This window comes from Oncorhynchus masou, chromosome 15 (genome assembly GCF_036934945.1).
Source record: "Oncorhynchus masou masou isolate Uvic2021 chromosome 15, UVic_Omas_1.1, whole genome shotgun sequence".
NCBI lineage: Eukaryota > Metazoa > Chordata > Actinopteri > Salmoniformes > Salmonidae > Oncorhynchus > Oncorhynchus masou.
In genome coordinates, this window is record NC_088226.1 from 68430987 (window position 1) to 68457088 (window position 26102).

At 45.7% G+C, this 26102-nt stretch overlaps 1 pseudogene; it reads right to left on the minus strand.

Moving 5' to 3' along the window:
• Window positions 1-26102, minus strand: part of LOC135556724 (tight junction protein ZO-1-like) — a 173247-nt pseudogene that overhangs the window by 44149 nt on the left and 102996 nt on the right.

A 26102-nucleotide genomic window follows, 5' to 3' on the forward strand; every position in this document is an offset into this window, starting at 1 on the left:
ACCGTAGGATGCTATTAGACTGGTGAACAGATACTTCTACATACCATAGAATACTGTCAGAGACTTCTACATACTGTAGGATGCTGTTAGACTGGTCAACATATACTTTTACATACCATAGGATACTGTTAGAGACTTCCACATACCGTAGGATGCTGTTAGAGACTTCTACATACCGTAGGTTACTGTTAAGACTGGTGAACAGAGACTTCTACATACCGTAGGATGCTGTCAGAGACTTCTACATACCGTAGGATGCTGTTAGAGACTTCTACATACCGTAGGATACTGTTAGACTGGTGAACAGATGCTTCTACATACCGTAGGATGCTGTCAGAGACTTCTACATACCGTAGGATGCTGTTAGAGACTTCTACATACCGTAGGATGCTGTTAGACTGGTGAACAGATACTTCTACACACCGTAGGATACAGTTAGACTGGTGAACAGATGCTTCTACACACCGTAGGATGCTGTTAGAGACTTCTACATACCGTAGGATGCTGTTAGACTGGTGAACAGATACTTCTACACACCGTAGGATGCTGTTAGAGACTTCTACATACCGTAGGATACTGTTAGACTGGTGAACAGATGCTTCTACATACCGTAGGATACTGTTAGACTGGTGAACAGATGCTTCTACATACCGTAGGATGCTGTCAGAGACTTCTACATACCGTAGGATGCTGTCATCATGGGCAGCGCTGGGCACAGGGGCATCAGCGGGGCTGACTGGCAGGTCCACGTCAGGCTGGCCTGGCTGGGCATATACTGGCTTGGGTTCTGAGGAAAAACACGCACGCACACACAGAGAGAGTGAGAGAGAGAGATAATATCAACTGCACTATTCATACAAGAGGATGTACTGACACCTCTCAACACATAGACCATGAGGCAAATCCTCAAGGAACAAAATGTGTGCATACACTCTCTCACACACAAAAGCACATGAACACACAGCCACACAGAGACACTCAGTTGGCTGCAGGGCAGTAGGGGGAACGTCAGAGTCCAACAACTCACACTACAGTCTAAATACAGGCTGCAGCCTCAACCAAGCTCAGCTCACCTCAGCTCACCTCAGCTCAGCTCAGCTCAGCTCAGCTCAGCTCAGCTCAGCTCAGCTCAGCCCACCTCAGCTCAGCTCAGCCCAGCTCAGCTCAGCTCAGCCCAGCTCAGCTCAGAAAGCGTCTAGATCTCATCATGGTATTTGGGCTCAAACATTTGTACATGTTAAGTGTATTGCTCAAGGGTATCAAGGTTAGTAGGCATCTAGTGTAGCTAAAATCCACCGTTGGACTTGGGATACAAACCTGCGACCTTCTGGTTGAACTATCTAACATTTAGGTTACCGGTTAAGGTTAATGGTTAGTTGTTCTGACCTGGTAGAGGAGGGAGCGGTTTCTCTTCCCTGGTGACAGACTTCTCCAGGGGTTTGGGCAGGGCAGGAGCCTCCTCCGCTAGCTTGGGTGGCACCGCTGTCGGCTTTGACATCCTCTCCTCCTCCTCACGACTTCTGTGACTGGTGACAAAAAAAAGAAGGTATTTTTAAATTGTTTTTATTTCATACATTTGATCCAAAGCGATTTACAGCACAGGAAGTGCATACATTTTCAATATGTGCAAGTGATCCGTGTAGGAATGGAACCCAGAAACTATACATCTGGCCTTGTTAGTGCCAAGCTCTTATCAACAGACCCTCAAAGAACCAGGGATGTGGTACAATTCAACAAACACTGTATATCAATACATACGCAGAACTGGTTTGAGCCTCTGCCCTCTGGCACATATGCTAAGTGGTTAGGGCGAGTTACATGCTAAGTGGTTAGGGCTAGTTACATGCTAAGTGGTTAGGGCTAGTTACATGCCAAGTGGTTAGGGCTAGTTACATGCCAAGTGGTTAAGTGGTTAGGGCTAGTTACATGCTAAGTGGTTAGGGCTAGTTACATGCCAAGTGGTTAGGGCTAGTTGCATGCTAAGTGGATAGGGCGAGTTACATGCTAAGTGGTTAGGGCGAGTTACCTGCTAAGTGGATAGGGCTAGTTACATGCTAAGTGTTCTGGGCTAGTTACATGCTAAGTGGATAGGGCTAGTTACATGCTAAGTGTTCTGGGCTAGTTACATGCTAAGTGGATAGGGCTAGTTACATGCTAAGTGTTCTGGGCTAGTTACATGCTAAGTGGATAGGGCTAGTTACATGCTAAGTGGATAGGGCTAGTTACATGCTAAGTGGTTAGGGCTCATTATATGCTAAGTGGCTAGTTACATGCTAAGTGGTTAGTGCTAGTTATATGCTAAGTGGTTAGGGCTAGTTACATGCTAAGTGGTTAGTGCTAGTTACATGCTAAGTGGTTAGGGCTAGTTACATGCTAAGTGGTTAGGGCTAGTTACATGCTAAGGTGGTTAGGGCTAGTTACATGCTAAGTGGATAGGGCTAGTTACATGCTAAGTGGATAGGGCTAGTTACATGCTAAGTGGTTAGGGCTATTTACATGCTAAGTGGTTGGGGCTAGTTACATGCTAAGTGGTTAGTGCTAGTTATATGCTAAGTGGATAGGGCTAGTTACATGTTAAGTGGTTAGGACTAGTTACATGCTAAGTGGTTAGGGCGAGTTACATGCTAAGTGGTTAGGACTAGTTACATGCTAAGTGGTTAGGGCTAGTTACATGCTAAGTGGATAGGGCTAGTTACATGCTAAGTGTTCTGGGCTAGTTACATGCTAAGTGTTCTGGGCTAGTTACATGCTAAGTGTTCTGGGCTAGTTATATGCTAAGTGGTGAGTGCTAGTTATATGCTAAGTGGTTCGTGCTAGTTACATGCAAAGTGGTTAGGGCTCGTTATATGCTAAGTGGCTAGTTACATGCTAAGTGGTTAGTGCTAGTTATATGCTAAGTGGTTAGGGCTAGTTACATGCTAAGTGGTTAGGGCTAGTTACATGCTAAGTGGATAGGGCTAGTTACACCGAAAGGTTGCAAGTTCAAATCCCCGAGCTGACAAGGTACAAAATCTGTCGTTCTGCCCCTGAACAGGCAGTTAACCCACTGTTCCTAGGCCTTCATTGAAAATAAGAATTTGTTCTTAACTGACTTGCCTAGTAAAATAAAGGTAAAAAAAAAAATGCTAAGTGGTTAGGGCCAGTTACATGCTAAGTGGTTAGGGCTAGTTACATGCTAAGTGGTTAGGGCTAGTTACATGCTAAGTGGTTAGGGCCAGTTACATGCTAAGTGGTTAGGGCCAGTTACATGCTAAGTGGATAGGGCTAGTTACATGCTAAGTGGATAGGGCTAGTTACATGCTAAGTGGTTAGGGCTAGTTACATGCTAAGTGGTTAGGGCTAGTTACATGCTAAGTGGTTAGGGCTAGATACATGCTAAGTGGTTAGGGCCAGTTACATGCTAAGTGGATAGGGCTAGTTACATGCTAAGTGGTTAGGGCCAGTTACATGCTAAGTGGATAGGGCTAGTTACATGCTAAGTGGATAGGGCTAGTTACATGCTAAGTGGATAGGGCTAGTTACATGCTAAGTGGTTAGGGCTAGATACATGCTAAGTGGTTAGGGCCAGTTACATGCTAAGTGGATAGGGCTAGTTACATGCTAAGTGGTTAGGGCCAGTTACATGCTAAGTGGATAGGGCTAGTTACATGCTAAGTGGATAGGGCTAGTTACATGCTAAGTGGATAGGGCTAGTTACATGCTAAGTGGTTAGGGCTAGATACATGCTAAGTGGATAGGGCTAGTTACATGCTAAGTGGTTAGGGCTAGTTACATGCTAAGTGGATAGGGCTAGTTACATGCTAAGTGGATAGGGCTAGTTACATGCTAAGTGGTTAGGGCCAGTTACATGCTAAGTGGTTAGTGCTAGTTACATGCTAAGTGGTTAGTGCTAGATACATGCTAAGTGGTTAGTGCTAGTTACATGCTAAGTGGATAGGGCTAGTTACATGCTAAGTGGATAGGGCTAGTTACATGCTAAGTGGTTAGGGCTATTTACATGCTAAGTGGTTGGGGCTAGATACATGCTAAGTGGTTAGGGCTAGTTACATGCTAAGTGGATAGGGCTAGTTACATGCTAAGTGGTTAGTGCTAGATACATGCTAAGTGGTTAGGGCCAGTTACATGCTAAGTGGTTAGGGCTAGATACATGCTAAGTGGTTAGGGTCAGTTACATGCTAAGTGGATAGGGCTAGTTACATGCTAAGTGGATAGGGCTAGTTACATGCTAAGTGGTTAGGGCTAGTTACATGCTAAGTGGATAGGGCTAGTTACATGCTAAGTGGTTAGGGCCAGTTACATGCTAAGTGGATAGGGCTAGTTACATGCTAAGTGGTTAGGGCCAGTTACATGCTAAGTGGTTAGTGCTAGTTACATGCTAAGTGGTTAGTGCTAGATACATGCTAAGTGGTTAGGGCTAGTTACATGCTAAGTGGATAGGGCTAGTTACATGCTAAGTGGTTAGGGCTAGTTACATGCTAAGTGGTTAGGGCTAGTTACATGCTAAGTGGATAGGGCCAGTTACATGCTAAGTGGTTAGTGCTAAATACAGTGCATTCGGAAAGTATTCAGACCCCTTTGACTTTTTCCACATTTTATTACGTTACAGCCTTATTCTAAAATGGATGAAATAGTTTTTCCCCCTTCATCAATCTACACACAATACTCCATAATGACAAAGCATAAACAGGTTTTTGGAAATTTTTGCAAATGTATTAAAAATTAACTGAAATATTACATTTACATAAGTATTCAGACCCTTTACTCAGTACTTTGTTGAAACACCTTTGGCAGCAGTTCCAAACGTCTTCCATTTAAGAATTACGGAGGCCACTGTGTTCTCGGGGACCTTCAATGCTGAAGAAATGGTTTGGTACCCTTCCCCAGATCTGTGTTTCGACACAATCCTGTCTCGGAGCTCTACGGACAATTCTTACAACCTCACGGCTTGGTTTTTACTCTGACATGCACTGTCAACTGTGGGACCTTATATATACACGGGTGTGTGCCTTTACAAAGCACGTCCAATCATTTGAATTTACCACAAGTGGACTCCAAGTTGGTGAAACATCAAGGATGATCAATGGAAACAGGATACACCTCATAGCAAAATGGTCTGAATACTTATGTAAATAAGCTATCTGGGTTTTCTTTTGCAAAAAAAATGATCTAAAAACCTATTTTCACTTTGTCATGATGGGGTATTGTGATGTCATGATGGGGTATTGTGATGTCATTATGAGGTATTGTGATGTCATGATGGGGTATTGTGATGTCATTATGGGGTATTGTGTGTAGATTGATGAGGAAAAACATGTATTTAATCCATTTAATTGAATAAGGCTGTACCGTAACAAAACGTGGAAAGAGAGAGAGAGAGAGGATTCTGTGTACCCTGGGTGCACTTCACTGTGTGCCTCTGGCCAAGAACCAGGAAAGGTTGGACTTAAAACAAACACACACTACTAACACCGAGGTCACAATAAATCATCCAAAACGGCAACAAATACATAACCTGGTCCAAGAGCTGTTTGTACTGTCTTGCCAACTCTGATGGTCATTGCAATGCCAAATACAAACAAGTTATGCAATGCCCATAAGAGTTGGCTATAGAACACATTTAATGACCATAAGAGTTGGCTATAGAACACATTTAAAAACACAATATGCAGAAATAGCTCAGCCATTTTCCTAGTTGCTAAAATTCTAAATAGTTTGTGACAAAACAAGCAGGTACGGTGCAAAGAATTATTGTATAATCTAAACCACTCTGAACTATATATTCCATAACCACATTTCCCCACCCCCCAGCTGTTTGAAGCTGGTGTACAAAACTGAAAGTATATAAATAGCACAAATAGAACAGATCTACCTCTTCTTAGCCTGGCTTTCAATGAGAATGACAGATCTATATCACACGCTAGCTGTCCTGCAGGGTACTGTAGTTGGGAAACAGAGCAGGGGCCTGGTAAGCGGTGCTAGCTGTCCTGCAGGGTACTGTGGTTGGGAAACAGAGCAGAGGCCTGGTAAGTGGTGCTAGCTGTCTTGTAGGGCAGGAGTCAGCAGGGGTCGTCAGGGGTCAACAGGGGAGTCATTGCATACCTTAGAAAGCTATTTCTAACTTGTTAGAAATATCCAGATCAACTTGCCCATGTCAGCTTTTTTTTTATTATGCTAACGTTTTTTTAGCTAGGTTTTTAAAGGGCATAGATTTTGTAGTAATGTTCGAGTCACTCAAATATCACACGAACACACATTAGACATGGCAAAATGTATTGAATTGCAAGAAATTGGCTTAGAATTCCATGGCAATATTTTATAGTATGGAGAATAAAATTGAACAAAGCTGAATAAAATAGAAATTATATTTCTCCAAACGATTTGAGGGAGTGCAGACAAGCGGCTATTCTGTGTTGATCGGTAAACAAAGAAACCGGTTCTATTTGTTTCATTTAGATCTATTTATGAAACTTTAGTTGTTTTACAAACATTGGGCAATATGTTCTGATTTTTAATACATTCCAAGGCTGCATGATGCGACTCGACTGACGATTTCAAAAAAGTTGTGTGAAAGGCATGATCTCTGATTTGTTTTTGTTTTTTGCGCAGACTGTACACACTACATCAGTCTCTCATTCACAATTTGACAAGCATTTGATAATGCCTCGAATTTTCCGGCTGCATCCCCTTTGTGTGGCCGTAATCCGCCCTAAAACAAAAATCCATACCTTTTGAGGCCAGTGGCCATCGGGCTGAATATAGTTCCCTTCTCCAAGCCCCTCATCACATGACTGGCACAACTACAACTCTACTGGCAAACCACTGCCTATTGACAGGACAGGGGGAAGTGAGTGTGTGTGAGCACCTAAAAACACACACCCACATGTTTTATTCCTGGATCAAAATGGGGTTTAGGTGGTGGGGGTGGCCAATTTAGAGGCCCTCTTCTTCTTGGCATCAGAGACAAAATTGTGCTGTTTTGAAACAAACTTTCTGCAATTCCTCTCGTCCCATCGCTGTGACTACCTACGGACTCGGGAGAGGCGAAGGTCGAGAGCCATGCGTCCCCCAAAACACAACCCTAACCAAGCAGCACTGCTTCTTGACACACTGCTCGCTTAACCCGGTAAGCCAGCTGCACCAACGTGTTGAGGAAACACTGTACAACTGGTCAACCGTGTCAGCGAGCATTGCGCACGGCCCGCCAAAGGAGTCGCTAGAATGCGAGGGAACAAGGACATCCCTGCCGGCCAGACCCTCCCCTAACGACACTAGTCCAATTGTGCGTCGCCTCATGGGTCTCCCGGTCACGACCGGCTGCAACACAGCCCGGGATCAAACCCGGATCTATAGTGACACCGCTGTGCCACTCGTGAGGCTATTTTTTAGTTATTCAATGCGTTTCTATGGGCTAATAGCAGTAAGGTCAAATTCAATGTTTCATCAAATATTTTTGTTATAGCTAAAGGTGTCCTTAAAACAATCCCCCTCCCCAGCCTTAAACTCTAGTCCAGGGGTATTCAACTCTGACCCTATGAGGTCCAGAGTCTCCTGCTGTTCTGTTCTACCTGGTGTCCCAGGTCTAAAATCAGTCCCTGATGAGAGGGGAACAACGAAAAAGTGCAGTGGAACTGGCTTCAAGGACCAGATTTGAGTTTGAGGGTTCTCGTCTAGCTGTTTGAAGCTACATTCTTGCAATTTTACACATTTTGTCATGGAACTGAGAAAAGAAAATGCAGTTTTATAGCACATTTCCTGCAATTCTACACATTTTGCCATCTGAGTGACTCATAAGAACAAAAACAAACCATTGCCCCATGCCATTGCCCCAAAAAGTTTAAAATCTTGTTTAAATCGTTTTAAGTTTACACTGAAAATGTTTTACCATTGTCAATTTGTTTCTCTAAAATAAATAAATCATCATGTCATCCGTTAAACATGTGACCAATATTTAAAAAAAATAAAAAACACACTAAAAAAAACACACACACACACACACACACACACACACACACACACACACACACACACACACACACACACACACACACACACACGCAACCGTGAAGGAATGAGTCTGCTCAATCAGGCTGGAGACAGGAAAAACAGATTTATTCAACACATCCTGAAAGAACCTTTCACTGCCAACCGATCTCCTGCAACTCACTGGGAAAGAAAATAGGTCATTCACAGATCAGCTAGATAAATCTATCTGCCCTAATCTCTCCTCTATGTCAATAACTTAACATAACTATCTGATCTCAATCTCCTTTAAATGCTACACACAGCCAGAAATTACTGCTGCCTTGTTTTCTCTCATCGCCAATGCTTTTGAAAGAGATGAACATTTCCTGGTATTTGTGTTTTAATCCGCTTTCACTCACACACACGCACGCACGCACACGCACACGCGCACACACACACACACACACACACACACACACACACACACACACACACACACACACACACACACACGTGATCTTTACAGTGAGTAACAGCCTGTTATTAGCCCACTGTTAGAAGGCGTAGTCTCCTTGTGTCAAACACACAGTCTCTCTTCACCTTCCACACAGATCATGTGACTCTACTTCTACAGACTGTGTCCTGTGTGACTGACACTACATCCACAGGCCGCGTCCTGTGTGACTGACACTACATCCACAGGCCGCGTCCTGTGTGACTGACACTACATCCACAGGCTGTGTTCTGTGTGACTGACACTACATCCACAGGCTGTGTTCTGTGTGACTGACACTACATCCACAGGCCGTGTCCTGTGTGACTGACACTACATCCACAGGCCGTGTTCTGTGTGACTGACGCTACATCCACAGGCTGTGTTCTGTGTGACTGACATCCACAGGCTGTGTTCTGTGTGACTGACACTACATCCACAGGCCGTGTCCTGTGTGACTGACACTACATCCACAGGCCGTGTTCTGTGTGACTGACGCTACATCCACAGGCCGTGTTCTGTGTGACTGACACTACATCCACAGGCTGTGTTCTGTGTGACTGACACTACATCCACAGGCCGTGTTCTGTGTGACTGACACTACATCCACAGGCCGTGTTCTGTGTGACTGACACTACATCCACAGGCCGTGTTCTGTGTGACTGACACTACATCCACAGGCTGTGTTCTGTGTGACTGACACTACATCCACAGGCTGTGTTCTGTGTGACTGACACTACATCCACAGGCCGTGTCCTGTGTGACTGACACTACATCCACAGGCCGCGTTCTGTGTGACTGGCACTACATCCACAGGCTGTGTCCTGTGTGACTGGCACTATATCCACAGGCTGTGTTCTGTGTGACTGACACTACATCCACAGGCCGTGTTCTGTGTGACTGGCACTACATCCACAGGCTGTGTCCTGTGTGACTGGCACTACATCCACAGGCCGCGTCCCGTGTGCTGACACTACATCCACAGGCCGTGTCCTGTGTGACTGGCACTACATCCACAGGCCGTGTCCTGTGTGACTGACACTACATCCACAGGCTGTGTCCCTGTGTGACTGACACTACATCCACAGGCTGTGTGACTGTACATCTGTGTGACTGACACTACATCCACAGGCCTGCGTCCCTACTGTGTGGAGCTACATCCACACTGACACTACATCCACAGGCCGCGTCCCGTGTGACTGACACTACATCCACAGGCCGCGTTCTGTGTGACTGACACTACATCCACAGGCTGCGTCCCTACTGGAGCACTGAGCCAGAACAAGAGCTGACACTCAATAACGGATGCACAGCATGTACATTAAACATACTATCAATCAGTGCGTGTCTGTCCTTGAAGCTAAATGAATACTGCAGCGTTTGACAGTGTAAAGCCATGACTGCTAACTGAGCACTGCTTTCCTGATATCAGCATCAATGTCAAACAGAAAGGGCACATCTAGGATTCATGAAACATTGATCAAATTCAAAAAACACACACACACACACACACACACACACACACACACACACACACACACACACACACACACACACACACACACACACACACACACACTTATAGCCAAGAGTATTCAGGGCACAGATGTAATCTTTATGGTTTAGTGGTCCTAAGTAATCCTTATCGGTAGGAAGGGGAGAAATATAGGGGTATTTTGAATTATACTACATCAACATGGGGTAACTATCCATTTACTAATGTTCTCTATGTATACAGTGGGGCTCTACACAGCGGGGCTCTACACAGCGGGGCTCTACACAGCGGGGCTCTACACAGCGGGGCTCTACACAGCGGGGCTCATACACAGCGGGGCTCTACACAGCGGGGCTCTACACAGCGGGGCTCTACACAGAGGGGCTCTACACAGAGGGCTCTACACAGAGGGGCTCTACACAGTGGGGCTCTACACAGCGGGGCTCTACACAGCGGGGCTCTACACAGCGGGGCTCTACACAGAGGGGCTCTACACAGTGGGGCTCATACACAGCGGGGCTCTACACAGCGGGGCTCTACACAGCGGGGCTCTACACAGCGGGGCTCTACAGAGGGGCTCTACACAGAGGGGCTCTACACAGAGGGGCTCTACACAGTGGGGCTCTACACAGCGGGGCTCTACACAGCGGGGCTCTACACAGCGGGGCTCTACACAGAGGGGCTCTACACAGTGGGGCTCTACACAGCGGGGCTCTACACAGCGGGGCTCTACACAGGGGCTCTACACAGGGGCTCTACACAGTGGGGGCTCTACACAGTGGGGCTCTACACAGTGGGGCTCTACACAGAGGGGCTCATACACAGCGGGGCTCTAAACAGAGGGGCTCTACACAGAGGGGCTCTACACAGTGGGGCTCTACACAGCGGGGCTCTACACAGAGGGGCTCTACACAGAGGGGCTCTACACAGTGGGGCTCTACACAGTGGGGCTCTACACAGAGGGGCTCATACACAGAGGGGCTCATACACAGCGAGGCTCTACACAGCGGGGCTCTACACAGTGGGGCTCTACACAGTGGGGCTCTACACAGAGGGGCTCTACACAGCGGGGCTCTACACAGCGGGGCTCCTAGGGAACGGGGTATCCAACTTACGGTATTCTCCAACTGAAGAGTCTTTGTTAAGTGGGCAAAAAAAAACAAAAAATAGGAAAATAAAGACACTTAAACCCTTAAAAACATTTACATTTCCAGCGGGTCAAAACGGGTTGAAATATTGAGGTCAGTTACGGGTCGTAAAGACGACATTTCAACTAGTTTTGCCCACTGATCTGATTGGTCATAAGACCAAATTTAAAAAATCTGAGCTCAAAGGCTGCCTTTTACACAGGCAGACAATCCTGATATTCTGCTAAATTATTGGCAAAAGATCTGATCTGATTGGTCATAAGACCAATTATAGGTAAAATATCTGATCTGATTGGTCATAAGACCAATTATATCTGATCTGATTGGTCATAAGACCAATTATAGGTAAAAGATCTGATCTGATTGGTCATAAGACCAATTATTGGTAAAAGATCTGATCTGATTGGTCATAAGACCAATTATAAAAGGTGAAAAGACCAATTATCTGATCTGATTGGTCATAAGACCAATTATAGGTAAAAGATCTGATCTGATTGGTCATAAGACCAATTATTGGTGGATCTGATTGGTCATAAGACCAATTATAGGTAAAATATCTGATCTGATTGGTCATAAGACCAATTATTGGTAAAAGATCTGATCTGATTGGTCATAAGACCAATTATTGGTAAAAGATCTGATCTGATTGGTAAGACCAATTATTGGCAAAAGACCTGATCTGATTGGTCAATTAGTGGTAAAAGATCTGATCTGATTGGTCATAAGACCAATTATTGGTAAAAGATCTGATCTGATTGGTCATAAGACCAATTATTGGTAAAAGATCTGATCTGATTGGTCATAAGACCAAGTATTGGTAAAAGATCTGATCTGATTGGTCATAAGACCAATTATTGGTAAAAGATCTGATCTGATTGGTCATAAGACCAATTATTGGTAAAAGATCTGATCTGATTGGTCATAAGACCAATTATTGGTAAAAGATCTGATCTGATTGGTCATAAGACCAATTATTGGTAAAAGATCTGATCTGATTGGTTAGATCTGATTGGTTATAAAAAAGATCTGATCTGATTGGTCATAAGACCAGTTAGTGGAAAAAGAATCAGAGTTCATAAGACCAATTATTGGCTGCCTGCGTTATAAGCCTTTGAGTTTGACTGTGTCGCAGCCAGGTGGTGTGGCGTTTACCTGCCGTTGCTGATCTGTGGAGGGGAGTGTCTGGAGTGGTCGGAGGGATCAGATCGCCTGTCAGGGGAGCGGGACCGACTGCTACGATGTCTGTCGTGGGATCGGTTGGAATGGTCGGACGCCATCGAATGGATGTCTGAAATGTCTGTTGTTCAAAACACACACACACACACACACACCATATTCAACTACATGATGTACACTGGAAAAAAAAAAAATGAAAAACACAACATGCAACAATTTCAAAGATTTTACAGAGTTACAGTTCATATAACAAAATGTGTCGATTTAAAAACATTCATTATTCATCTATGGATTTCACATGACGGGGAACACAGACATTGGTCACAGAACATTAAAAAAAAAAAGGTGGATCAGAAAACCAGTCAGTATCTGGTGTGACCATTTATTTTTTATTTTTTTATACCTTTATTTAACCAGGCAAGTCAGTTAAGAACAAAATCTTATTTTCAATGACGGCCAAGGAAGTGGGTTAACTACCTGTTCAGGGGCAGAACGACAGATTTGTACCTTGTCAGCTTGTCAGCTGTCGTATGCGTCGATCCAGAGCATCCCAAACATGCTCAATGGGTGACATGTCTGGTGAGTATACAGACCATGGAAGAACTGGGACATTTTCAGCTTCCAGGAATTGTGTACAGACCATTGCGACATTGGGCCGTGCATTATCATGCTGAAACATGATGTGATGGCGATGGATGAATGGCATGACAATGGGCCTCAGGATCTCGTCACGGTATCTCTGCATTCAAATTGGAATCAATAAAATGCAATTGTGTTTGCTGTCTGTAGCTTGTACCTGCCCCCACCATGGAGCACTCTGTTCACAACGTTAACATCAGCAAACCGCTCGCCTACACAACGTCATACACTGTCTGCCATCTGCCCGATACAGTTGAAAGCGGTATTCATCCGTGAAGAGCACACTTCTCCAGGGTGCCAGTAGCCATCGATGGTGAACAATTGCCCACTGAAGTCGGTTACGATGCCGAACTGTAGTCAAGTCAAGACAACGAGCACATAGTTAAGCTTCCCTGTGATGGTTTCTGACAGTTTGTGCATAAATTCTTCGGTTGTGCAAATCCACAGTTTCATCAGCTGTCCGGGTGGCTTGTCTCATACGATCCCGAAGGGGAAGAAGCCGGATGTGGGGGCCCTGGGCTGGCATGGTTAGATGGGATCTGTGGTTGTGAGGCTGGTTGGACGGACTGACAAATTCTCTAAAACAATGTTGGAGGCGGCTTATGGTAGAGAAATTAACATTAAAAACAGCTTTGGTGTACATTCCTGCAGACAGCAGTCTCAAAACTTGAAACATCTGTGGCATTGTGTTTTATGACAAAACTACACATTTTAGAGTGGGCATTTATTGTCCTCGGCACAAGGTGCACCTGTGTAATGATCATGCTGTTTAATCAGCTTCTTGATATGCCACACCTGTCAGGTTGATGGATTATCGTGGCAAAGGATAAATGCTCACTATAAGGGATGTAAACAAATTTGTGCATAACATTTAAGACAAATAACCTTGTGAGTATGAAAAATGTCTGGGATCTTAATTCAGCTCATGAAGCAGTCACTTGACATGTTGCATTTATATTTTTATTCACTATAATATGTCATTTAGCAGACGCTTTTGACCAAAGCGAATTAGTCATGCGTGCATATATTGTAATTTTTACATTTTATTTAACCTTTATTCTTATTTTCAATGACGCATAGGAACAGTGGGTTAACTGCCTTGTTCAGGGGCAGAACGACAGATTTCTACCTTGACAGCTCGGGGATCAGATCCAGCAACCTTTCGGTTAATAGTCCAACGCTCTAACCACTAGGCTACCCTGCCGCCTCTACACTCTAACCACTAGGCTACCTGCCACCTCTACACTCTAACCACTAGGCTACCTGCCGCCTCTACACTCTAACCAATAGGCTACCTGCCACCTCTACGCTCTAACCACTAGGCTACCCGCCACCTCTACGCTCTAACCACTAGGCTACCCGCCACCTCTACACTCTAACCACTAGGCTACCTGCCACCTCTACGCTCTATCCACTAGGCTACCTGCCACCTCTACACTCTAACCACTAGGCTACCTGCCACCTCTACACTCTAACCACTAGGCTACCTGCCACCTCTACACTCTAACCACTAGGCTACCCGCCACCTCTACACTCTAACCACTAGGCTACCCGCCACCTCTACAGTCTAACCACTAGGCTACCCGCCACCCCTACGCTCTAACCACTAGGCTACCTGCCACCCCTACACTCTAATCACTAGGCTACCCTGCCACCTCTACACTCTAACCACTAGGCTACCCGCCACCTCTACACTCTAACCACTAGGCTACCCGCCACCTCTACACTCTAACCACTAGGCTACCCGCCACCTCTACACTCTAACCACTAATCTACCCGCCACCTCTACACTCTAACCACTAGGCTACCCGCCACCTCTACACTCTAACCACTAGGCTACCTGCCACCTCTACACTCTAACCACTAGGCTACCCTGCCACCTCTACACTCTAACCACTAGGCTACCCTGCCACCTCTACACTCTAACCACTAGGCTACCTGCCCCCCTCTAACCACTAGGCTACCTGCCCCCCTCTAACCACTAGGCTACCTGCCACCTCTACACTCTAACCACTAGGCTACCCTGCCGCCTCTACACTCTAACCACTAGGCTACCCTGCCACCTCTACGCTCTAACCACTAGGCTACCCTGCCACCTCTACGCTCTAACCACTAGGCTACCCTGCCGCCTCTACGCTCTAACCACTAGGCTACCCTGCCGCCTCTACGCTCTAACCACTAGGCTACCCTGCCGCCTCTACGCTCTAACCACTAGGCTACCCTGCCGCCTCTACGCTCTAACCACTAGGCTACCCTGCCGCCTCCGCTCTAACCACTAGGCTACCTGCCATCTCTAACCACTAGGCTACCTGCCATCTCTACGCTCTAACCACTAGGCTACCTGCCACCTCTACCCTCTAACCACTAGGCTACCTGCCACCTCTACACTCTAACCCCTAGGCTACCTGCCACCCCATATGGGGGTAAGGAGCTTCTCTTTCAGTGAAATGCATCCACACCCACGACCCGACAGCATTTAGCCCTTTTCCAGCATTTACGAAACAACGTGAGCACAACGTCCCTCACCGTCTCTGTCGGAGGCGTTGGCTGATGGGACGCTGTCGTCCAGGTCTGGTATGTTCAGCAGCGTAGCTCTCTCGTCTCTCTGCACCACCATCTTTAGCTTGCCCTTTGACCTCTCAATCAGCTTCTTAGCGTCTATCAACGACAGGTTTTCTGTCACCGTGCCGTTGATCTGAGAGGAAACAAGCAATTAGTAAACAAACGTTAAGAAATAACCTAAATTAACACAGCTTGGAGGAAACAACCAATTAGCTTGTCTGTGTGCAGGAGACAGTGGGGAAAAACATGTATTTAGCCTTCTTTCTTTCCCTCTATCCTTCCCTCCTCTCCCCTATCTCTCGCTCCTTTCACCTTCAGTACAACGTCTCCCTCCTGTATATTTCCAGGCCCGGGCCGCCTCCCCCTCTCCCAGGTCCCTCCCCTCCTCATTACCACAACTCCCTTCTCTCTCTCTCTCTCTACCGCTCCCTCTCTCTACCGCTCCCTCTCTCTACCGCTCCCTCTCTCTACCGCTCCCTCTCTCTAACTCTCTCTACCTCTCCACCTCTACCTCTCCACCTCTACCTCTCCACCTACCTCTCTCTCTACCTCTCTCTACCTCTCTCTCTACCTCTCTCTCTACCTCTCTCTACCTCCCTCTCTCTCTACCTCCCTCTCTCTCTACCTCCCTCTCTCTCTATCTCCCTCTCTCTCTACTCTCCCTCTCTCTCTACCTCCCTCTCTCTCTACCTCCCTCTCTCTCTACCTCCCTCTCTCTCTACCTCCCTCTCTCTCTACCTCCCTCTCTCTCTACCTCCCTCTCTCCCTCTACCTCCCTCTCTCCCTCTACCTCTCTCTCTCCCTCTACCTCTCTCTCTACCTCCCTCTCTCTCTCCCTCTCTCTCTCCCTCTACCTCTACCTCTCCCTCTACCTCTACCTCTCCCTCTACCTCTACCTCTACCTCTCCCTCTCCCTCTACCTCTACCTCTCCCTCTACCTCTACCTCTCCCTCTACCTCTACCTCTCCCTCTACCTCTCCCTCTCCCTCTACCTCTCCCTCTACCTCTCTCTCTCCCTCTACCTCTCTCTCTCCCTCTACCTCTCTCTCTCCCTCTACCTCTCTCTCTCCCTCTACCTCTCTCTCTCCCTCTACCTCTCTCTCTCCCTCTACCTCTCCCTCTCCCTCTACCTCTCCCTCTCTCTCTCCCTCTACCTCTCTCTCTCCCTCTACCTCTCTCTCTCCCTCTACCTCTCTCTCTCCCTCTCCCTCTCTCTCTCCCTCTACCTCTCTCTCTCCCTCTACCTCTCTCTCTCCCTCTACCTCTCTCTCTCCCTCTACCTCTCTCTCTACCTCTCCCTCTACCTCTCCCTCTACTTCTACCTCTCCCTCTACCTCTACCTCTCTCTACCTCTCTCTACCTCTCTCTACCTCTCTCTACCTCTCTCTATCTCTACCTCTCTCTCTACCTCTCTCTCTACCTCTACCTCTATCTCTCCCTCTACCTCTCCCTCTACCTCTCCCTCTACCTCTCTCTCCCTCTACCTCTCTCTCTCTCTACCTCTCTCTCTCTCTACCTCTCTCTCTCTCTACCTCTCTCTCTCTCTACCTCTCTCTCTCTACCTCTCTCTCTCTCTCTCTACCTCTCTCTCTCTCTCTACCTCTCTCTCTACCTCTCTCTCTTAGTTAAAGAATCACTTCAGGCTTCTCACCTTCAGTACAACGTCTCCCTCCTGTATGTTTCCGTCCCTGGCCGCCAGGCTCTCGGGTGAGATGTCCTTCACGAAGATGTGGCTGGCCAGGCGAAGGCCATATTCTGCTTACGGAGTGAACGAACAGCAACAAAGAGAGTGTTAGCATCGGAGAGCATAGTATGATATAGCATGTTAGCACAGTATAACTAACATGTTAGCATAGCATGTTAGCAGTACAGATGCTGTAGCATGTTAGCATAGTTTAGCATGTTGACAAATATAATGGAATATAGCAAAATAAAAACGTATATTATAAACGTGTACAACAGCGGCTATTCTACAAAAAAAGTGCTATTCTGAAACAGAGCCCATCTGCCCAATATTGAGAGTTGTTTTGGCTCTGTACTCCAGCTCTTTGGATTTGAAACGGTACAATGACTATGGGAGGTTAAAATGCAGACTGTCAGCTTTAAATTTGAAGGCTATTGTCATCTATATCTGACGAACCGTTTAGAAATTACAAAACCTTTTGTACATGGTCCTCCTATTTTAAGGGACTAGGCACTAATAAGTGAAGCATTTGGTCCCATATTGATAGAACACAATGACCGCATCAAACCTGTGACTCTGCAAATTGGTTGGATGCATTTGCTGTTTGTTTAGGTTTGTGTTTCAGATTATTTTGTGCCCAATAGAAATTAAAAATGGTAAATAACTTACTAAATACTTTCTACGTACTTCTACATTAATGAGGATGCTACCAAAGTTACAGATGCACAAATATCATGCACCCTCAAAACTGCTAACCTCCCCTGTTATTGTAATGGTGAGAGGTTAGCATGTCTTTAGGGTTTGATATAAAATGCTAACCTCCGATGTTATTGTAATGGTGAGAGGTTAGCATGTCTTCAGGGTTTGATATAAAATGCTAATCTCCCCTGTTATTGTAATGGTGAGATGTTAGCATGTCTTCAGGGTTTGATATAAAATGCTAACCTCTGATGTTATTGTAATGGTGAGAGGTTAGCATGTCTTTAGGGTTTGATATAAAATGCTAATCTCCAATGTTATTGTAATGGTGAGAGGTTAGCATGTCTTGGGGTTTGATATAAAATGCTAACCTCCGATGTTATTGTAATGGTGAGAGGTTAGCATGTCTTGGGGTTTGATATAAAATGCTAATGTCTTTGGGCGGGAAGATGAATAGAGAGAGTGAAAGAACAATTGTCCAAGACATTTTTATTATAATTGTATAATTTGATTTAGTTACTCGCCTACTCGATCGTGTTTTGCATGTTGATTTTGTGTATCTCCACCGAATGTGTTCACGACACACAGGTATATTTATTTGGGAACAGGTCAAAACACATTTAGCTAGCTAATTTGTCATGGGAGACGAACATGGGTTGTTATTTTGCAGGTGCATTATGGTCCCTTTTTTTTTTTTTGCTGGATCTTGGTGGAGTTTTGACACATTTTGGGTCGCACGGAATTGTGTGTTCTCTACTGCAGCAACTGATCTATGGATGAAGGGGGAAAACTGGTTGTTTGTTGTTTGGTTTTCTTTGATTGTTCTCCACTTGTTTCTTCTTCTTCTTCTTCTTCTTCTGTGGATTTTATATGGCAGTTGGCAACCAAGTTTAAGGTGTATTTACCGCCACCAACTGGACTGGAGTGTGGACCTCGTTCATCTTTCAATCACCCAGGTGGGTATATGCTTGTAAAAACCACTGAGGAGATGGGAGAGGCGGGACTTGCAGAAGCAAGTTCTGTTTTGGCGCCTGGCTACGCAGACGCTCGCAGGCAGTTTGGATGAGATGATTGAATAACATGTATGTGTACATTTATTTTGTAAAGCTCGCGCACGCAACGTGGTTGTATGTGTATCTTCAATATGCTATTGGCTTAAATATTTCCTGTATATACTATGCTTACTTCATTACTTTATTGTGTATTTCATATTTCATATTCCTCGTGTTTTTTTTTTATAGTAATACATTGTTATTGAATTGTTAGGTTTTGAGTTAAGACAAATTGTACTTGTGCATGTGACATAAGACTTGAAACCCCGACAACACATATCCCAACTAACCCTAACCCCGACTAGACAACATATCCCAACTAACCCCGACAACACATATCCCAACTAACCCTAACCCCGACTAGACAACATATTCCAACTAACCCTAACTAGACAACATATCCCAACTAACCCTAACTAGACAACACATATCCCAACTAACCCTAAACCCGACTAGACAACATATCCCAACTAACCCTAACCCCGACTAGACAACACATATCCCAACTAACCCTAACCCCGACTAGACAACATATCCCAACTAACCCTAACCCCGACTAGACAACACATATCCCAACTAACCCTAACCCCGACTAGACAACACATATCCCAACTAACCCTAACCCCGACTAGACAACTTATCCCAACTAACCCTAACCCCGACGAGACAACATCCCAATATCCCAACTAACCCTAACCCCGACAACAACATATCCAACTAACCCTAACCCCGACTAGACAACACATATCCCAACTAACCCTAACCCCGACTAGACAACACATATCCCAACTAACCCTAACCCCGACTAGACAACACATATCCCAACTAACCCTAACCCGACTAGACAACACATATCCCAACTAACCCTAACCCGACTAGACAACACATATCCCAACTAACCCTAACCCGACTAGACAACACATATCCCAACTAACCCTAACTAGACAACACATATCCCAACTAACCCTAACCCCGACAACACATATCCCAACTAACCCTAACCCCGACAACACATATCCCAACTAACCCTAAACACACATATCCCAACTAACCCTAACACCTATCCCAACTAACCCTAACCCCGACAACACATATCCCAACTAACCCTAACCCCAACAACACATATCCCAACTAACCCTAACAACACATATCCCAACTAACCCTAACCCCGACAACACATATCCCAACTAACCCTAACCCCGACTAGACAACATATCCCAACTAACCCTAACCCCGACAACACATATCCCACCTAACCCTAACCCCGACTAGACAACATATCCCAACTAACCCTAACAACACATATCCCAACTAACCCTAACCCCGACAACACATATCCCAACTAACCCTAACCCCGACTAGACAACACATCCCAACTAACCCTAACCCCGACTAGACAACATATATCCCAACTAACCCCGACAATACATATCCCAACTAACCCTAACCCCGACTAGACAACACATCCCAACTAACCCTAACTAGACAACACATATCCCAACTAACCCTAACTAGACAACACATATCCCAACTAACCCTAACCCCGACAACACATATCCCAACTAACCCTAACCCCGACAACACATATCCCAACTAACCCTAACCCCGACAACACATATCCCAACTAACCCTAACACCTATCCCAACTAACCCTAACCCCGACAACACATATCCCAACTAACCCTAACCCCAACAACACATATCCCAACTAACCCTAACAACACATATCCCAACTAACCCTAACCCCGACAACACATATCCCAACTAACCCTAACCCCGACTAGACAACACATATCCCAACTAACCCTAACTAGACAACACATATCCCAACTAACCCTAACTAGACAACATATATCCCAACTAACCCTAACCCCGACAACACATATCCCAACTAACCCTAACCCCGACAACACATATCCCAACTAACCCTAACCCCGACAACACCTATCCCAACTAACCCTAACCCCGACAACACATATCCCAACTAACCCTAACCCCGACAACACATATCCCAACTAACCCTAACACCTATCCCAACTAACCATAACAACACATATCCCAACCAACTAACCTAACCCCAACAACACATATCCCAATCCTAACAACACATATCCCAACTAACCCTAACCCCGACAACACATATCCCAACTAACCCTAACCCCGACTAGACAACATATATCCCAACTAACCCCGACAACACATATCCCAACTAACCCTAACCCCGACTAGACAACACATCCCAACTAACCCTAACTAGACAACACATATCCCAACTAACCCTAACTAGACAACACATATCCCAACTAACCCTAACCCCGACAACACATATCCCAACTAACCCTAACCCCGACAACACATATCCCAACTAACCCTAACAACACATATCCCAACTAACCCTAACACCTATCCCAACTAACCCTAACCCCGACAACACATATCCCAACTAACCCTAACCCCAACAACACATATTCCAACTAACCCTAACAACACATATCCCAACTAACCCTAACCCCGACAACACATATCCCAACTAACCCTAACCCGACTAGACAACACATATCCCAACTAACCCTAACCCCAACTAGACAACATATCCCAACTAACCCTAACCCGACAACACATATCCCACCTAACCCTAACCCCGACTAGACAACATATCCCAACTAACCCTAACCCCGACAACACATATCCCAACTAACCCTAACAACACATATCCCAACTAACCCTAACCCCGACAACACATATCCCAACTAACCCTAACCCCGACTAGACAACACATCCCAACTAACCCTAACTAGACAACACATATCCCAACTAACCCTAACTAGACAACACATATCCCAACTAACCCTAACCCCGACAACACATATCCCAACTAACCCTAACACCTATCCCAACTAACCCTAACCCCGACAACACATATCCCAACTAACCCTAACCCCGACAACACATATCCCAACTAACCTAACCCCGACAACACATATCCCAACTAACCCTAACCCCGACAACACATATCCCAACTAACCCTAACCCCGACAACACATATCCCAACTAACCCTAACCCCGACAACACATATCCCAACTAACCCTAACCCCGACAACACATATCCCAACTAACCCTAACACCTATCCCAACTAACCCTAACCCCGACAACACATATCCCAACTAACCCTAACCCCAACAACACATATCCCAACTAACCCTAACAACACATATCCCAACTAACCCTAACCCCGACAACACATATCCCAACTTTGTGATGCTCACCTTCATTCTTTCGGGACTTTACGAGGGTGACTTTGGCAGGCCGCGGGGGCTGGTTGAGCGAGCGCCGGTCGGCGCGCGGGGAGAGACTCCTCTCCCGTGAGCCACTGCGTTCCCGCTCTCTGTCCTTGTCCCGCCTTCCGGCGCTCCTCCCGCTGCGCCGGGCCGAGGCCCCACCCACAGCGCTGTAGGCGCTGGGGCCGCTGCGTGCGGAGCGCGCCTCGTATATCTCCTCGTCGTAGCTATCTTCCTCATTCTCCTCCTCATCATCATCATCATGCTCCGACATGGCCGCCCTCTCCCCCAGCCGACTCATGGGTACATGAACCTTCCGCTTCCGTCTGATCGTCTGAAGACGAAGAAGACAACTTTAGCACGATGTCACTAGATTACACCCCCATTTCCCCCCCCCCCATTCCTTCCATGTAATCTCTAACTCCCTCGCTCCCTCTCTCTCATGACAAGACATTAGCCCCTTAGAGACTAAATCTAATACATAATAATTGTTGTAATTTATTCTGTGGTAAGCGCCATATCACTACATTATACCCGAAACTTCCAGTTCTCCCTCTGGGGCATTCCATGCCCATTGGCGGTGCTAAGATATGACCCCCAGGTTTTAGCAGATGACAGGTCAGTCCCAAGCGTGCTGTGCTCCAGGTATTAAAGATAAAGAAACTGCCCAATTCAGACGTTCATACATTAGTAAGGGCTGGATTCTATCAGTGGACCGGTGTTAAAGCCAGACTCAGTCAGTTGTGTCATTTTGTTAACGTTTTACATCTTGTTTTGTTTGGGCGACATAAAAACAAAAAACCCAGGCAAACCAGTGTAAACAAACCCAGGCAAGGCAAGACCCAGTGTAAACAAACCGGGCAAGACCCAGTGTAAACAAACCCGGGCAAGACCCAGTGTAAACAAACCCGGGCAAGACCCAATGTAAACAAACCCGGGCAAGACCCAATGTAAACTAACCCGGGCAAGACCCAGTGTAAACTAACCCGGGCAAGACCCAATGTCAACAAACCCGGGCAAGACCCAATGTAAACTAACCCGGGCAAGACCCAATGTTAACTAACCCGGGCAAGACCCAATGTAAACTAACCCGGGCAAGACCCAATGTAAACTAACCCGGGCAAGACCCAGTGTAAACTAACCCGGGCAAGACCCAATGTCAACAAACCCGGGCAAGACCCAATGTAAACAAACCCGGGCAAGACCCAATGTAAACTAACCCGGGCAAGACCCAGTGTAAACAAACCCGGGCAAGACCCAGTGTAAACAAACCCGGCAAGACCCAGTGTAAACAAACCCGGGCAAGACCCAATGTAAACAAACCCGGCAAGACCCAGTGTAAACTAACCCGGCAAGACCCAGTGTAAACTAACCGTGCAAGACCCAGTGTAAACAAACCGGGCAAGACCCAATGTAAACAAACCGGGCAAGACCCAGTGTAAACTAACCCAGGCAAGACCCAATGTCAACAAACCCGGGCAAGACCCAGTGTAAACAAACCGGGCAAGACCCAATGTAAACTAACCGGGCAAGACCCAGTGTAAACTAACCCAGGCAAGACCCAATGTCAACAAAGGCAAGACCCAGTGTAAACTAACCGGGCAAGACCCAATGTAAACAAACCCGGCAAGACCCAATGTAAACTAACCCGGGCATCAAAAGCATAGCAAATTCAACATCCAAGAGGAAAACAACTAGCCAGCTAACAACTCCAGCAAAGTTTCAGAGTAAGGTCTCTCTTTACGTAGTGTTGTCTCTCTTGGTGTGATGTGTGTTTTGTCCTATATTTATATTGTATTTATAATTTTTAATCCCAGCCCCCGTCCCCTCCAGGAGGCCTTTTGCCTGTTCCTAGGCCGTCATTGTAAATAAGAATTTGTTCTTAACGGACTTGCCTAGTTAAATAAAAGGTAAAATAAATAAATACATACTCTATACTGCCAAAACAAACCTGCACTGACTCTATATACTGCCAAAACCTACACTGACTCTATACTGCCAAATAAAACCTGTAAGTGCAGGTTTTAGTTGGCAGTATAGCAGGGCTACACCACCGGTATGCACATTTAGCAATGCGTGTGTGGATCTATCGGCTGTTTGCTAGCTAGCTTGCTGACTAGCGTTGCTGACCAGCACTGGACAGCTAGCTGGCTCTCGTGATTATCAGACCTTGGCACGGTCCAGAGCAGCATGTGGGTACTATCACTAGAATAGCCGTGAGTGACGAGTCTTAGCAAGATGAAAATAATAAAAATCCCTTGCTGAATGAAAAAAAATCACCGCACAATTCCCATTTCATTCCAAAACATTCCCGGGCCAGTGTTTTCAAATCTGCACTGCTATAGCACAGACAAACAGGCAGACAGCCAGGAGACAATATATGAATCACAAAGATTTGTCAGCTAAATGACACTTTTATTCCATATTACTCAACTCAAATTTTTGAGTCTTGTTTAAAATAAGAGAGATATAGATCAGCCTATTTTGTATTGTTGATGTGTTGCTGTTGTCGTGGATGGATCAGAGGGAAAGATAGGCCGAGAACAGGAGCTATAAAAGGACCATTGACATAAGCTACGCATCATAATTACCTGGACAATTCCGACATACAATTTGTAAACAAACCTGCTGTACTCGTAACACATAAAAACTTCATTTGTATCCCTTTGAAGAGACACAAATGGCAAATTAAGCTTTCATTTATCCATTTTGAAAAAAAAAATGGAAAAAAAAAGTCTGGCAAGAAAAGTCTGGCTTTAACATAGGACTTTTAAATCTTAGTGTTCCTCAAAGAAGATACTCACAATTTTAGCATTCTTGCCACTTTTCCGTAGTTGTTGGACTGCGTATGCATGTTCCACGTTGTCCATGGAGACGGCGTTGACCATCGTGACTCTGTCATTCTCCCTGGAGGGAAAGGAGGAAAGCGTTACTTGTAAAAAACAATGTAAACAATGTCTTTGTAAACAACCAAATGTTTAAAAAATATATATATATTTATTTAATATAATTTTGCACCATCCATAGCACCTTCTATGAATTTGAGAGAGGTTACATTTTCTCCAAGCCACATCCTCTTTATATCAAACCAAGAGAGCCCATGTGGTAACTCATCCCAAGAGAGGAGAGGAGGATCTTACTGCAGTAGGCCCTCGGCTGGACCTCCCTTCAGGACGTCTGAGATAACGATGGAGGTCTCACCACTCTGAAAATGAGGGTTATCCCGACCTCCCGAGATGGCTATCCCAAAGCCAAACCCTGGTGCCTGCACAGAGATGGAAAATGACATGTTCACTGACTACCCTGGTGCCTGGTGATACAGAGACCCAGAGAGAGAGAGACTCAGGAGACTCATGTGTGACGTCAGAACACAATAGTATTCACCACAAAGGAGAGAGAGACAGAGAGAGAGAGAGAGAGAGAGAGAGAGAGAGAGAGAGAGAGAGAAAGAGAGAGAGAAAGAGAGACAGAGACAGACAGAGACAGAGACAGAGAGAGAGAGAGAGAAGCACGTTAGAACACAACAACTGTATTCATCACAACCACTGAGAAATATCACAGACCTCTCCAGTCCCAACAATTCCACTACTACGTCACCTTCTAAACAAAGCACTGTATTGGTTTGATAGGGGAGAGTAGTAAACAGCTAGCAAGTTATCTACTATTTAACAAGTGAGCCGTTTCTGCTGATAATTAAAGTCTGGAGGTAGACTAAGTGATAACCTCATAACCATAGCTACCTTGCAACCGTTTATCCTCTTCAAAACAGGGACAGAGTTATTTACAGTTTCTACATTAGGTGAAGGTGAAATGGACAGACAAGGAAATAGGAGGAGTGTAGGAGGGGGGGTGGGGTGGGGGGGGGGGGGCATGACAGACAGTGATTTGTATTGACAATCTATGCTTGTTGTG